The following is a 16,811-nucleotide window of genomic DNA, read 5'->3' on the forward strand; positions in this document are numbered from 1 at the left end:
CACAATTGGATCAAATCTTACAAACAAAATGGACAGATAGACGAGATGCATTTGCCCTTTTTTGTTTTTGCGTTCTCAAAGACCCCACCCACCGACAACCGTTTGGTGTCTTATATCAAGATACAACTCCTCCGAAATTGATAGAATGGGTCTATTTACAGAATACTCTCCATTCTACTATTACACAATGGCCCCAGCAACTAGCCTTGCTGATTACTAAAGCTCGAGAGCGAGCAACATTCATGACTGGTTTCGACATTCTTAAACTCATCATTCCTCATTCTTTGTGGCAGTGGGAAAAAATGATTCAGTTCTCCGACGACTTGCAATTTATTTTAGCCACTTATGTTGGTATTATAGATTGCCACTATCCTAAAGACCCTCGCATACAGGGCACATCCATTTTGCCAATCACTCTTCATGATCCCATTTCTTTACGTCCACTCCCTACTGCTCTCACCGTCTTTACAGATGGTAGTCCCACTCGTGGGGTGGTTACTTGGTACAATCTGAACAAATGGCACGTCAAATTTACCTCTCCACAAACCTCTGCTCAACGTTCAGAGCTTGCTGCCATCATCCTGGCTCTTTCTTTATTTTCAGATCAACCACTGAATCTTATTGTTGACAGTCAATATTGTGCTAATCTTGTCCGTCGCATGCCCGACAGTTATGTATCATTCAAAATGGATGCCTCTTTTTATGCTTTACTGTTAACCCTCCAAGGTTACTTGGAGAATCGCCTTTCTTCTCTCTTTATAGGTCATATCCGCAGTCATCAACCTTTTCCTGGTGGTCTGTCTGAAGGGAATGCTCGAGCGGATCGCCATCTTCATTTTTTCTCCACAGCACACTGCAGTCATGAACTTCATCATCAAAATGCACCTAGCCTAGCTCGCCAGTTTCAAATTTCTTTAGAAGAAGCTAGAGCTATTATCAAAAATTGTCCACAATGTTCCTTTTCAGCTCCTACTACCTTTTTTCCTGGAGTTAATCCTCGTGGTCTGGAAGTTAATAGCCTCTGGCAAATGGACGTTACTCACTTTCCCCCTTTTGGTCAATGGTCTAAGCTTCATGTGGTTGTTGATACTCATTCTGGATTTTTGTGGGTCACTGCACAAAAAGGGGAAACTACATCTCATGTCCGCTCTCATCTTCTCCAAGCTTTTGCGGTCATGGGTGTTCCTAAAACTCTCAAGACAGACAATGCCCCTGCTTATACTTCCACCTCCTTACAGGAGTTCCTGACCCTCTGGCATATTGAGCACCTTTTTGGTATCCCCTATAACTCCACTGGTCAAGCTATTGTTGAACGTGCTAATCGCACACTGAAAACTGCTTTAAGTAATCTGACTACAAAAAAAGACGGTATTCTCCGTCATAGAGTAAGCATTGATGAATGCTTAGCACAAATCCTTTACACACTGAATCATCTCAATCTCATCAATAATCCTGCTACAAAAACTTTTTCTTCCAGATTTGAACAACATTTTCGTACTCCTGCCCCACCTTTATCTCGTCCTTTGGTCATATACCGACAACTACCTTCTGATCAGTGGAGTTCCCCTGTGCCTCTCCTTACCTGGGGTCGTGGTTACGCTGCTGTTCAAACAGATTCTGGCCCGGTGTGGATTCCAGCAAAGTGGGTGAAACCTCATGTCGTGGCATCAAGGTCTTCACAACCCAATTCCCAATTTCACACTCACCCTTCAAGGACCGCAGATGCAAACACGCAAACGGTCAGTGACTCGTCAACCTAATGCTCCTGTTACTTGGGGACAAATTAAAGCCTTGAGTCAACAAGCTACAGAGACTTTAGAAAAAGCTCATATTGAAAAGACTGATGATAACTTCGTAGTGGCTATTATTGCAGCGCTTAATGCTAATTCCATTACATTGCTTCTACTGTGTTGTTGTTTGTACATACCTTGTGGACAGTCACAATTACTTCCCACAAAAAATATTTGGGAAGCGTTTGCAATTTCACTGAACCAAACTGATTTCTGTCTTTCTCATCAAAAGGCAGTTGGAGAAGTTTTGGCAACTTGCCTGATTCCAGTATGTCATGATCCTAAAGATATGCAAAATGATACTTGGTTTTATTCACAGCTTCCTGTTAATTCATCCTATCGAAATGCTTCTTATGAATACCATAATTGGGGAACACAAACCCTGTTGCCGCCTACTTTGGCAATGCATGTGAGAACCAATCAAATAGCTAGTATCAATATGACATGTGCTCGTATGGTTAATTGTACCCGATCAAATTGTGTTAATTTTGGACCAACTTTGTTAAATTGTAGCTCCTACGAAAATGTTTCATATATTTATAAATTTACTCATTTACCCCCTGGTTGGTTTTGGTCATGTGGAATGTATACCTTTAATTATATTCCAGCTAATATATCTGATGGTACTACATGCTGTCTAAGTCGACTCACTATGGTACTTCCCAGTAAACATATTTTATTTTCTAACTCCTCACATATGCGATCCAAGCGTATGACCCTTGCTGCCAATTGCAATGATAATGTTAAATTTCTGAGTCAAACTGAATATCTGGCACTTGCATTTTCATTAATAGGTGTCCCTGCATTGGCAGCGGCAAATGCAAAAAATATTCGTGAATTAGCCTGTTGGGCAATTAAATCAATCAATGCAACCTCCACTGCTATTAGTTTACTTAATGCTGAGCAACAGCAATTACGTCATGGAGTTTTACAAAATCGAGCAGCCATTGATTATCTTTTATTACTTAACCATCATGGTTGCGAAGAGTTTCAGGACATGTGCTGTTTTAATTTATCTGACAATTCAAAGGCCATTGACAAACAATTAGCTTTCCTACGGAATTTAACTACTCATATTACTATTCATAATAACCTACTCTCTGATGTATGGGATCAATTGTGGCAATGGATCCCTTGGACCTGGCTCCGCCCTATTATCCAGTATTTAGTCATTGGTATTTTTGTTTTCACTATTTTTTGCTGTTGTATACAATGCATTCCTAACCTTTTTTCTTTATGTTTTCCTCGTCCATTCGCTCCAACACGTCACTCTGCTCAATATGTTTATAAGCTATTACAAACATCTCCACCTCCATCTCCAGCTGGCACACCACGGAGATTTCATTAAAAAAAAAAAAAAAAAAAAAAAAAAAAAAGGTGGAGATGTAGATAGAATGTATTTGGATACAGGCAGCAGATGATGTTTTGTATATTCCTGAGAATCTAGCATGTGATGTTTTTGTTCTTTCCTGAGAAAGTAGCAGAATAGCAGGTGATGTTTGTACATTCCTGAGCAGGTTCACGAGCTGTTCATGTAGAGTTGTTCTTGTAAGCAATGCATGATCATGGTTGTGTAAGCAAAATGTAACCAATAGTAATGATAATACATGTAATATCCATGAATATTCATAGAGTATATAAGAAGGGGATTGACTCCCAAATAAAGAGTTTTTTGCCCAGACACACGAGAGGAGAGTTATTTTGCAACACACCTTTGTATCTAAAATCACCATATTAGAATCTACTTGTAGGGTTTTTTGTTACTTCACAATATGCCTGCTATTGGATTTTGGATTTGGATTTAGATTGCGTGTTTTTCAGTTATAGCTCGATGTGAGTTACGTTCAGGTACAGTAGGTATTTTCCTGTTCCTGGAGGACTTACAGTTTGTCTGTACCTGAAGCAATGAAGGGTTAAGGGGTCCTTTTACAAAGGTGCGCTAGTGTTTTTAGCATGTGCTAATCGTTAGGGACATCCATATATTCCTATGGGCATCTCTATCATTTAGTGAGCGCTAAAAATGCTAGCACGCCTTTGTAAAAGACCCCCTAAGTGACTCGTCCAAGATCTCAAGGAGTAGCAGTGGGATTTGAACCCTGGCTTCCCTGGTTCTCAGACTGCTGCTCTAAGTATTAAGTGCAGCTAATATAGATAATACATATTTCAAACATGTTTGGTAACTCAGCAGTAAAGGCCAGCAGATCTGAAGCCTGGTGGCCATTTGGCAACCTACCAAAAAAATTGATAGACTAATCATTTTATAGTTGCCATTAGCCACAGGATTTCTGTTATAGTGCTGCTGAACACCACTCTTCACATGACCAGCTGGAAGATGGTGGACTATGGTGCTGGGACTGATGATAGCCAAGTGTTAAAGTCAGTGACGTAGCTATGTGGGGCCATGGGAGCCCCCCAAAATTTCCTCCAGGCCCCTGGTTTTGCTGGTGGGGGTCCCCAAGCCCCGCCAGCTGAAGCCTTGTCCGGCGCCGCTGTGTTGCCTACCCTGCTTTCTCTTCCCCCTCATGTCTTGCAAGCTCCTTTTAGTGAAATTCAGTTTCACTAAAAGGAGCATGCAGGATGTGAGGGGAAAGAGAGAGCAGGGCAGACAACACTGCAGCACCGGAGACCGGTGTCAGAGAAGGCTTCAGCTGGCGGGGGTTGTGGACCCCCACCAGCCAAGGTATTTTCTGCAGCTTGCAGTTAGCAATTAGGGGAATGGCAGGGTGGCAGGGGGGACAAGGCGATGGCGTGGGCGGCAGACCAAAATGTGCCCCCCCCCCCCACTTCGGGCTCTGGGCGGGTTACCATATGGCTCCAGAAAAAGGAGGACAGATTGAGCCAGCCGGGTTTTACTTCCATTGCTTTCAATGGAAAGCAATTGCTTTTAATGGAAGTAATTGAGCCAGACGGGTTTTACTTCCATTGCTTTCAATGGAAAGTAATGGAAGTAAAACCCGGCTGGCTCAATCCGTCCTCCTTTTTCTGGAACCATATGGTAACCCTACGGGGGGAGGGGGGAACAGAAGGTGCAGCTGTTCCAAAGTCAAAGCCACTGTGAGGGATTCTTTCCTTGCTGTGTTCAAAAGTGCTTCAGTCCCTTCCTGCAGACATAGGTAGTGTCCCCACCCCCAAGAATTTTAACTTGCTCTGTTCTACCTAGCCTCATTCTATACCCACCTTAGCCTCGCCCACTTTAGCCTCCCCAAGCAGCTGAGTCGCTGACCGCCTATGCCCAGGGCAAGCCACACAACCCCTGCACACTGAAGCTTGGACTCTGATGCAGAATGAAATAAACTTGCTTTTGTCATTGGAAATTGGGCCCACATAGGCTGTGAATTTGGCTTTTCAGAGGCCTCTCCCTAAGTATCTATGGCCTTATCTAGGGCCTCACATCTGTTTTTCTTATCTGACATGCCCATGTTTGTACTGCTTTGTCACTGATTCCGCCCCCCCCCCCACCCCCACCACAGCCAGAGGAGTTCACCTCCTCTTATCAGTTAATAACTGAGGGAGAAAAACATAACATTACTTTCTGTTCACATGCATGTTACCCTAGCGACTCTGTGCATGTGTACATATTTTGATTGGTTGCCTTGTCCAGGCTCTGCCCAGTTTTGGGCTGGGCAGAGCAAGAGTTTAATTGCACTATGCACTGGTATATTTAAAGTTTTTATTTTCTTTTTCTTTGGCTTTTTGCTCTGGTATTCCATATCTGTATACTGTGGAGCTGCAGCCGCAAATCCCTGCATTCTACACTCTTCATGCCTCTTCCCTGTGCAAGAGAGGCAAGAGACTGCCATGAATATCATCTACCTGTAGCTCTACATTCTGCCATCATATTAAAGGTATCTATTATATTTATTTCCTGGGTGAATGAGTGTGAGTCTGTAGTATATGCACATTTGTCATCCAAAAATACAAAAGAACTCACAAATTATCAGCAGGAGTCATTACTGTTCTAGATCAGATGCCAATGGCTGATAAAGAGAAAGCCTGCTGAGAGAAACTGCTCCATTTTGTACTTATGAGGGTCCTTCAGTGCATTGCTACCTTTAATCAGAATGGTCTTCTTTGTGGTCACTGTTGTGACCAGGGCATCCACCTGGGGGGTCACAACAGCCTGTCTAAGTATTCCTGGGGCCAGGAACAGAGCTTGCTCTCAGGTAGAGAGCACCTTCTGGAGCCTCCTATTTCCACCAGGACAATCTGGGGAATAATTCTGTGCAAAGGAAAAGCATTGGATAGCCTCTTGAGGCCCTCAAGGATAGGATCCCTCTCCTCGAGGTCTGACTGTGCTGTCAATGAAGTACGCAAAGCATCTGAGTCTGAGTCAATAAACTGACCCAGTTCTTCATGATGAAAAAGCCATATCACCAGGGAGCCATCCTTCTCTGCCAAGGATAGCTCCGCCACCTCCTTAGAGTTCTTCCCCAGGGATGATGCTCCAACACTACCTTCCACCAGGTCCCAAAAATTTCTAGTGGGGAAGGGGATGGACAGGCGTCATGACCCAACCTCCTTTCCCCACTGAGCTTACACCACCTTACCGAGCCTGGCGTTACATACCCCATGGGGCCAACAGCCCCCCCCCCCCCCAGTGGGAGTTCTGATTCAAGAGGGCCATACCTCCCTCAAAGGCAGCAGATGTTTCACGTAAAGAACAAAGGCCTGCAACTATTCGGCCCCAAGGGAGGGCAAAGGAACAATCCCTACCAAGATTGCCACCATTCCCATCAAAGCTGTTCTGAACAGGAAAGGGATCAGGCACACTGTGATCCCACTCCAGGTCCTCCCCTGAATCCATCACTTCCCCATGCTGCTAAAAAAAAAAATCACAATTGGGGCAGAAAGAGTCAGTGACCAATGTCAACTACTGGATCCTGCAAGACAGATCACCTAGGAGCACAACCCCTACCCTCCCCATGGGCTACAAAGCCACCATCCAGAAAGCCCTTGAGCTTGCCTGCTTCTCCACAGAAACAGCTCTCTGGTGTGTGGACTTAAACTAGGTTATTATTATTATAATTTATTTTTAATCACTTGACAGAGACTGGGAAAGAAAGAATAGCCAATGATGACTTGTTCTTTTTCTTTTCTTTTTGAGCCAAACACAGCAAAGCAGGTGGGGGGGGGGGGGGGGGGATAGAGTAGCACATGCCCACTTCTCCTGTTGGCACAAGTTCCGCAGGGACCATCACCTGCCACCAGGGCTGGCTCAACTTATGGACCAGGTGAGGCACTGGCCCATATCACTAGCGATAAAGGGTGTCAAAATCCTGGTCCAGTCTACCTTCAAACTCCTAGAGGGATAGATGCTGGACTGGGATTTTGGCGCCCTATATTACACAAGTCCTGAGCCTCTGGTCTGGCGGGGGTGGGGAATTTGAGAGAAAGGAAGAAATACTGGATCACAAGTGGGAGGATAGGGGCAGATTGCGTGTGTGTGTGGGAGGGGGGTGCCAATGAAAAAGTTGGCTCAGAGCACCATAGTCCCTTGAGCCAGCCCTGCCTGCCACTTTGCCAAGCTCAAGGTTGTAGGCTAAAGCTCGGGGCTGAGGAGGGAACACCACCCTCTTCCTTCTATGCTCTACCAGGCAACAACCATGGAACGAGCCTCAGCAGTTACTGTCAAGCCTCTTAAGACTTGTTAACTGTAAAGTCTTAATATCTTGAAGTATAACCTTGGCACACCAGCACACACCTGAAGTCTCTATTATTTTCTGAAGTTTCCTTTATTGAATAAATACAGGTAATTTACTCACAGTCAGATGTTCAGAAGTGTTGCCCCAGGGCACAGAGACTCCGTGATTCTGAGAGCTGTAACAGTGGTTGGAGGTAGAAATCTGAAGAGAGGCAGCTTTATTATAGAGGTGAGAAATAGTTGAACAGGTAGAAGTAGCTCAGAGCTGGGTGACTGGAGAGTGCAATATCTCATTAGGAAGATATATTCAAGGTAAAAACCAAGTTCGTTCCAAGGAGTTTTAGCAGGACACGTGCTGTCTGAAGCAAGATGGAGAATGCCTCATGGAGAGGGAGAGGCTAAGAAGGGCTCACACAGGCCCAGGGAGGAGGGGGTAAATAGACCAATGGGGACAGAGCCTGCCATTGGGTAGCAAGGAGTGGTCCTAGAGGACAGCTCTCGATTGGAGGGAAAGGTCATACCTGGCTGACCTCTCAGAACAGAGATAGTAAGAATGACCAGGAAATGATAGCAGGTAGACAAAGGAGCCAAGCTTGGCTGAGAAAGAGAGGAGGTCTGGGCATCAGCACAAAGCAATTGTACAGTTCTTACACAGACAGGCAAGTGTGGCTGCATTGCCTGTGAACTACATTACACACAATGCATTGCTCACATATCTTTGCAGAGGGAACTGCAACAATGAAGATCATTAGAAGTGAGAATGACAGTAACGGTATTAAACACATTTTAGGGTCACATTATAAACTAGTGCAAGGCTGTCAGAGGACAGAACAGTTACAACCAGAGGACTCGACCTGAAGGGTTGCGGCATGAGAAGTCAGGCCTAGGCAAGGGTCCTGCTGCACCATTCCAGACCTACACCATCAGCTGGAGATGGAGAGATACTGAAGAATTCCAAGCTGCATCAGCCCTTTTACTGGGGATGTCACTTGAATAGTTCAGTATTTCTCCCTCCATCTGCTAATAGGAGGACTCAACCCATTGATATGAACTGGTCTAGCAGAGGCCATAAGGAAATGATATTTAAATATGCTTGTGACTTTCTTACAAGAAACAGCTACACTGGATTAAAATATTAATGAGCCAGTTAGGCATAGGCGCCGACTCCGTGGGTGCTGTGGGTGCTCGAGCACCCCCAATATTTTTCCATCAGTCATCCAAAGTTCCGGTTCCAACGTCCCCAGCCTGAGCCCCGACCTACCCGCTCTCTTCTCCCTCAACAGCCCTCCTTGATTTCCTGCTGCCCAGCCAGTGTTTAAAACTCATTTTACCTGACTGAAGTCAAAAATGCAAAAGAAGCAGAGTAGAGCAGGCTCGCCTTCAGCCTTCTCCTTCTCTCTCAGCGTCCCGCCCTCATTTCCTGTTTCCACAAGGGTGGGACACTGAGAGAGAAGGGGAAGGCTGAAGGTGAGCCTGCTCTTCTCTGCTTCTTTTACAGTCACGACTTCAGTCAGGTAAAATGAGTTTTAAGTGCTGGCTGGGTGGCAGGAAGGCAAGGAGGGCTGTTGAGGGAGAAGAGGGCGGGCAGGGGGGGGGTTGGAACTGGAACTCTGGGAGCAGGTGAGGTTTGGGGCATCACTGGAGAAGAGGGCAGAGGAGCATCGCTGGAAATGGAGGGGAGGGCAGGGGAGAGAGGAGAAATCGCTGGACATGGATGGGAGGGGAGGGCAGAGGAGAATCACTAGACATGGGAGGGAGGGGAGAGAGGAGAAATCGCTAGACATGGAGGGGAGGGCAGAGGAGAGAGGAGAATTGCTGGATATGGATGGAGGAGAGGGCAGGGGAGAGAGGAGAGTTGCTGGACATGAATGGATGGAGGGGAGAGCAGGGGAGAGAGGAGAGTTGCTGGACATGGTTGGAGGGGAGGGCGGGGGGAGAGAGGAGAGTTGCTGGACATGTATGGAGCAGAGGGCAGGGGGGAGAGAGGAGAGTTGCTGGACATGGATGCAGGGGAGGGGAGGGGAGAGAGGAGAGTTTTTGGACATGGAAGCAGGGGAGGGCAGGGGAGTTAGGACATTTGCTGGACATGGATGGAGGGGAGGGCGGGGGAGAGAGGAGAGTTGCTGGACATGTATGGAGGGGAGGGCAGGGGAGAGAGGACATTTGCTGGACATGGATGGAGGGGAGGGCAGGGGAGAGAGGAGAGTTGCTGGACATAGATGGGGTGAGGGCAGGGGAGAGGAGAGTTGCTGGATATGGATGGAGGGAAGGGCAGGGGAGAGAGAGGAGAGTTTCTGGACATGGAAGCAGGGGAGGGCAGGGGAGTTATGACATTTGCTGGACATGGATGGAGGGGAGGGCGGGGGAGAGAGGAGAGTTGCTGGACATGTATGGAGGGGAGGGCAGGGGAGAGAGGACATTTGCTGGACATGGATGGAGGGGAGGGCAGGGGAGAGAGGAGAGTTGCTGGACATAGATGGGGTGAGGGCAGGGGAGAGGAGAGTTGCTGGATATGGATGGAGGGGAGGGCAGGGGAGAGAGGAGAGTTGCTGGACATAGATGGGGTGAGGGCAGGGGAGAGGAGAGTTGCTGGATATGGATGGAGGGGAGGGCAGGGGAGAGAGGAGAGTTGCTGGATATGGACGCAGGGGAGAGAGGAGAGTTGCTGGACATGGATGGGGGGAGGGAAGGGGAGAGGAGAGTTGCTGGACATGGATGCAGGGAAGGGCAGGGAAGAGAGGAGAGTTGGTGGACATGGATGCAGGGGGAGAGGAGAGTTGCCGGACATGGATGGAGGGGAGGGCAGGAGAGAGAGGAGAGTTGCTGGACATGGATGCAGGGGAGGGCAGGAGAAATGCTGGACATGGATGGAGGAGAGGGAAGACAGGAAGGAGTTGCACATGGATGGAGTGGAGGGCAGAGAGGAGAAATGCTGGACATGGAGTGGAGGAAAGACAGGAAGTAGATGCACATGGAGGGGACAGGAGAAATGCTGGACATTGATGGAGGGGAGGGAAGACAGGAGGAGATGCACATGGATGGAAGGGAGAGAGAAATGCTGGACATGGATGGAGGGGAGGGCGGGGGAGAGAGGAGAGTTGCTGGACATGTATGGAGGGGAGGGCAGGGGAGAGAGGACATTTGCTGGACATGGATGGAGGGGAGGGCAGGGGAGAGAGGAGAGTTGCTGAACATAGATGGGGTGAGGGCAGGGGAGAGGAGAGTTGCTGGATATGGATGGAGGGGAGGGCAGGGGAGAGAGGAGAGTTGCTGGATATGGACGCAGGGGAGGGCAGGGGAGAGAGGAGAGTTGCTGGACATGGATGGGGGAGGGAAGGGGAGAGGAGAGTTGCTGGACATGGATGCAGGGAAGGGCAGGGAAGAGAGGAGAGTTGCTGGATATGGATGCAGGGGGAGAGGAGAGTTGCTGGACATGGATGGAGGGGAGGGCAGAGGAGAGAGGAGAGTTGCTGGACATGTATGGAGGGGAGGGCAGGGGAGAGAGGACATTTGCTGGACATGGATGGAGGGGAGGGGAGAGAGGAGAGTTGCTGGACATAGATGGGGTGAGGGCAGGGGAGAGGAGAGTTGCTGGATATGGATGGAGGGGAGGGCAGGGGAGAGAGGAGAGTTGCTGGATATGGACGCAGGGGAGGGCAGGGGAGAGAGGAGAGTTGCTGGACATGGATGGGGGGAGGGAAGGGGAGAGGAGAGTTGCTGGACATGGATGCAGGGAAGGGCAGGGAAGAGAGGAGAGTTGCTGGATATGGATGCAGGGGGAGAGGAGAGTTGCTGGACATGGATGGAGGGGAGGGCAGAGGAGAGAGGAGAGTTGCTGGCCATGGATGCAGGGAAGGGCAGGGAAGAGAGGAGAGTTGGTGGACATGGATGCAGGGGGAGAGGAGAGTTGCTGGACATGGATGGAGGGGAGGGCAGGAGAGAGAGGAGAGTTGCTGGACATGGATGCAGGGGAGGGCAGGAGAAATGCTGGACATGGATGGAGGAGAGGGAAGACAGGAAGGAGTTGCACATGGATGGAGTGGAGGGCAGAGAGGAGAAATGCTGGACATGGAGTGGAGGAAAGACAGAGGAAGTAGATGCACATGGAGGGGACAGGAGAAATGCTGGACATTGATGGAGGGGAGGGAAGACAGGAGGAGATGCACATGGATTGAAGGGAGAGAGAAATGCTGGACATGGATGGAGGGGAGGGAAAACAGAGGAAGGAGATGCACATGGATGGAGGGGAGGGAACAGAGGAAGTGAGATGAACATGAATGGAGGGGTGGAGAGAGAGGAAAAATGGTGGACATGGATGGAGGAGAGGGAAGAGAGAGAGGAAGGAGATGCATATGGATGGAGGGGAGTGAAGAAAGAGGAAGGAGATGCATACTGACAGATGAGTGAAAGGGAAAAGAGGAGAAAAACTACACATGGACGGAGAAAATAGATGCTGGATGGAAAGAGGGAAGAGAGGGGGCAGATGCTGGATGGAAAGGGGGAAGAGAAGGGGTAGACGCTAGATGGAAAGGGGGGAGAGTTAAGATCGAGGAAAGAAGAAACAGGAGACTAGGACCAACACAATTAGAAACAGTAAACAGCCAGACCACAAAGGTAGGAAAAATGAATTTTATTTTTAGTTTAGGATAAAGTAGTGTCGTAGCTGTGTTAATAAATACAGAAAATGGAGGTAAGGTGATATCTTTATTGGATTAATTTTAATACATTTTTGACTAATGTTTGGAGACCAAACCCTCCTTTCTTGTGTCAGAACAGAATACCATAACAGCAGTATACTGTCCTGACCTGAGGAAAGAGATTTTGGTCTTTGAAAGCTAATTGAAAAATGTATTTAGTCCAATAAAATATTATCATATTTTCCATTTTTTGTTTTATTTGTATTTGTTAACCTATAGGATAGTGATTGAAATATGTCAGTTTTTGAAATTTGCATCTCTTTATATTTGCACAGTACAGGGGGACTGAGGGGTGGGACTGTTCATGGAAGAAGTCCTGGTGCAGGTTGCAGGCAGCCTATGAGTGGCGCTGCCACTGCCCAGGTGAAGACTGCAACAGACAGGATTTTAAGGTACGGGGGGGGGGGGGGGGGGGGGGGGGGGATGCACTGCCTGTAAAAAAAAAAAAAAATTCAGCACCCCCAATCATTTTGAAAAGTTGGCTCCTATGGTGTTAGATTGTAAGGGCTGTGCCAACAGATAATAAAGGGAGGGTGATGAGAATCTATATGGAATTTAAAATTTTCATGTTGAGGAAGCAGTGCCCTCTGCTGGAACCACATCAATTTCATTGGAATAAGAAATGTTATTGGAATGATGATAGTCACATCCATGACCTGATGTGCATGAGTTACAGAAAAAGTAACAAATAGCAAACTACAAAACAGAAAGGAAAGAGGTACTAGAAACATCAAACTGAAAAGTAGTTGGCTTAGCAGAGTTTAAAAAAAGGTTTGGACAAGTTCTTAACAGAAAAGTCCATAAGCCATTATTAAGATGGACTTGGAAAAATCACATAAAATCTGCTGTACTCTTTTTGGGATCTTGCCAGGAACTTGTGACCTGGATTGGCCACTTTTGGAAACAGGATACTGGGATTGATGGACCTTCGGTCTGTCCCAGAATGGCAATGCTTATGTAAACCTAGTAAACAGCATTAAATCTATAAAGCAAAACATATTGATCTGTGGATCTAATAAAAACTTGTCAAAATACTAAATATACTTCCTATATAATAATTCTCACCTCCAACGTTCTGTGCCTGGGACCATGGCTCCCTAGGCTGGAGGTGGTCTGCTAGGCAGACACGCACTGATGTCACTGACGTCATGACAGCTGATTCCAAGGCAAGGGGAGGAGTAGGGAAACACGCTCAGCATGTTTCCCTACTCCTCCCCCTGCCTCGGAATCAGCTGTCACCCCCCGGGCTACGGCCCCCTCTACCCCCCTCGGCGAACCTGTCGCCCCTCGCCGCCGTTGTGTACTACCTGTGCTGACGGGGGACCCAAACCCCCGACAGCCGAAGTGTTGTTGTGCCCTTTGCGTTCCTTCCTCATCTTCTCTGGAAGTTCCTCTGCGGGGGGGGGGGGGGGGGGCGACAGGTTCGCCGAAGGGGGGCGAGGGGGCCGTAGCGCGGGAGGGGGGGGGGAGGAATTGCCTGCCTAGGGCCCGTTTCGTTGCCTACAGAAACGGGCCTTTTTTACTAGTAAAATATAAAACTTCTAACAGTTATGTTATAACAGATTGCCTGCATCACAGATTTGGAAACATGATTATCAAAAAAGTTAAATAAACCTTATAACAAATAAACCAACAGAGGACATTTGCTAACATTCAATGTCAATGAAAGCCTCAGAGAGGGGCAATTTTCAAAGAGCGGGGTGCTTTTAGGAGCAATACTTTACACTTACAGTAACTTTCAAGAACAAGTGCAGGTAGTTTCTCTTTGAAAATTAGTGTAACATATACACACTGACAGTAATCACACATTTTGCACCTACTCTTTTGTTCTTGTAGGTAGCTAAGGGGAAAATAGCACAGGTAGCTAAAACATCATGAACTGTATACACATTTTACCCATTTCTGACCTATACACCTTTCAAAGGATTCCTCCTTGCAGTCCAGTTAAAGGTGCATGGGCTAGGGAAGCCGGTGCACACTTTTACCTAAACTAAGGGCAAGTTTCAGTCACACCTATTTATCTGATTAAGGGGGACTTTACTAAGCTGCGATAGCGTTTTTAACTCGTGGTAGAAATCAGCTGGTGGTAAACGCTGAGAAGCCCATTATATTCCTGTGGGCGTCTTGGCGTTTGCCGCCAGCTGATTTCTACCGTGAGCTAAAAACAGTATCGTGGCTTAGTAAAAGACCCCTAAATTAATTTGAAAATTGTCCTATGAAGGGGGTAACACAGGCTTAACTCTGTGTTAAGCTTGTTTATTTGCTGAATAGACTTTATCAAATTGCTATTTACACACACATGTAGGTGTACTGAAAGATGATAGGTACCACATGTAATCATTCCTGGGGGCGGAGCTGTGATGTCTCACACACACACATATATATTTACACCAACTGCAGAGCAGATATATGCATGCTATAATGTAACAAATAAATAAATAAAAACGTGGATGAAGCAGCTCATGGGTTTGCTTGCTTTGTTTTCAGTGTACGGCAATGACGGCTGCGCGGGTGAAGTGGAAACAGAGATTAACCAAATTGGCTTCCTCGCTTACAGTGGTATAGATAGGCTCACTTCCACCCCAGTTTATTAAAGCACCTTGGCTTCAACCCTGTTCTCAATCAAACCTCCTTGGTCCATGCAACAGCCTCTTTTCCTTGCTCGCGAGAGTGCCGTACTACAAAAATCCTCTCTAACGGAAGTGACGCTGCTCCAGCCTCCCTCGCACCGCACGCAGTAAGCCGGAAGCGGCGAAGGTAAGGACTTGGAGTAGGAGTTGGCTGCATGGAGAGCTAAGGGCACTTTGGAGGCGGAAAGCGGGAGCGAGTGTGGCTGATTGCCCCCCCCCCCCCAGGCACCCCTTATCGTAAGTGAACTCCTGGGATAGCGAGCGCACTTAGGTAACGTTAACTCCTTGCCTCCATCCTCTGACCTCTAACCTCTTCGCTAGTCCCTGCACTATCACATGTTGTCCCCACACCCCCTGTTGTGCAGCGCTTCTTATTCCGTATCTTGCTTCCTTGTTTACTTCTTCTCCCGTACCTGCAGCACTCCCTTCCTTCCCCCAACTTATTAGTATGCAACATACCTGAAATACCATCTTCATCTAGAGAGAAGACACTCGAGAGCGTGCGGTGTGTGTTTGTGGAGACAAACCTGTTATCTGTGTGACAGCATTTCGCAGTAGGGGATCCAGGTAGACCTCAAGCACTGGAGTTGGTTCTCAAGAATGTCGTTTTGGGAAGATCAGTGCAACTCTGAACGAAAGGGAAACGTTTACTGTTATCGTAGGAGCCAAGTCTGTGGATGCTTGACTAACTCCTTGACTGTGTCCAGAGAGAAGCCCTTTATTTTGGGTTTAGCACTCAATAATTTTGGAAGTTTGGCTGCTATCACTGTCAACAGATTCTTAAGGCTGGAGCTAAAGCGGGGATAAGCATAAAGGAATCCTGTGCCGAAGGAATGGATCCTCAGGAGCTTAGTTGAGATCGGGAGGCGGCGCTGGTGGTTGGGAGGTGGGGATAGTGCTGGGCAGACTTATACGGTCTGTGCCAGAGATGGTGGTTGGGAGGCGGGGATAGTGCTGGGCAGACTTATACGGTCTGTCCCCTGAAGAGCACAGGTACAAATCAAAGTAGGGTATACGCAAAAAGTAGCACATACGAGTTATCTTGTTGGGCAGACTGGATGGACTGTGCAGGTCTTTTTCTGCCGTCATCTACTATGTTACTATGTATTTGAGTTTGAGGAAGGTGATGGATGGGTCATTGGTGGGGTTGAGATGCAGTTATTGGGTTCTGATAGGGGTGGATATGACTAATTGTAGTTGCCATATGGTGTGTGACAATAGATAACATATTTGAGAAATAATAACATTTTAAATCTTGATGGCTGCAGTTTCATGAACAAAATTGGGTGTTTCCCCTGTGGTTGGTGTTAACTAAAGAAAACGTGAGATGCTTGAGAGATCTACCACCAGCTGAACTATCATTACTATTATAAATCTGAGTGCATATGCAGTATATCTGTGTCATTTCAGTTGGAAAGATGCAGCTCTAAAAATGAAGACATGCACTTGCTGGTACCACCAGCCATATTGTATGCCTCCTATGTAGTCAGTAAATATAAGAACTGGCTAACTAAACCAGTGTTGCCCAAGGCATTCCTAGAGTACCCCCTTCTAGTCAGGTATCAGGATATCCACAATGAATATGCATGAAATTGATTTGCATACACCGCTTCCATTATATGCAAATCTCTTTTATTTGTATTCATTGTGGACATCCTGGAAACCTGACTAGACAGGGGGTATTCCAGGACCAACTTGGAAATCACAGACCTGAAGCAGGTGAAAGTAACACAAAGAGCAATAAACCCTCCCTCTGTCCAAATACTAGAATGGGCTACTGGGAATTTGGCTGTGTGTTCTTGCCAGTTGCGGCAGTGGATGTCCTAGCAGCCACATAACTGTATAATCTGTGCAGCTGAGTGTCATGGTGTTTTTTCCACACTCTAAAAATTCCAATCCAAATGCATTAAAAAGCTCCTTGTGTAGATGTGTGGATTATATATATTTTTTTGTTTTGGAGAAAAGTTACACAGACTTATTCAAAGGTTCAGTTTTATACATACATACCAGCTGCTGAAAAGTTTGAGACACTGTTTAGAGTTTATTGTACAAC

General features: G+C 47.0%; 1 protein-coding gene across 9 annotated transcripts in view; it reads left to right on the forward strand.

Moving 5' to 3' along the window:
- The first annotated feature begins 5,381 nt into the window (after nt 1-5,381).
- The window catches only part of DNAJC14 (DnaJ heat shock protein family (Hsp40) member C14), a 51,172-nt gene continuing 39,742 nt past the window's right edge, over nt 5,382-16,811 (forward strand). For 2 of the 9 annotated variants that reach the window (XR_003941474.1, XM_030196723.1), the window contains exon 1: nt 5,382-5,635. The gene's annotated coding sequence lies outside the window, so the exon portion shown is untranslated. The other 7 variants (XM_030196714.1, XM_030196721.1, XM_030196717.1 and 4 more) reach the window with 6 other exon arrangements.

Source organism: Microcaecilia unicolor, chromosome 3 (assembly GCF_901765095.1).
Source record: "Microcaecilia unicolor chromosome 3, aMicUni1.1, whole genome shotgun sequence".
Lineage (NCBI taxonomy): Eukaryota > Metazoa > Chordata > Amphibia > Gymnophiona > Siphonopidae > Microcaecilia > Microcaecilia unicolor.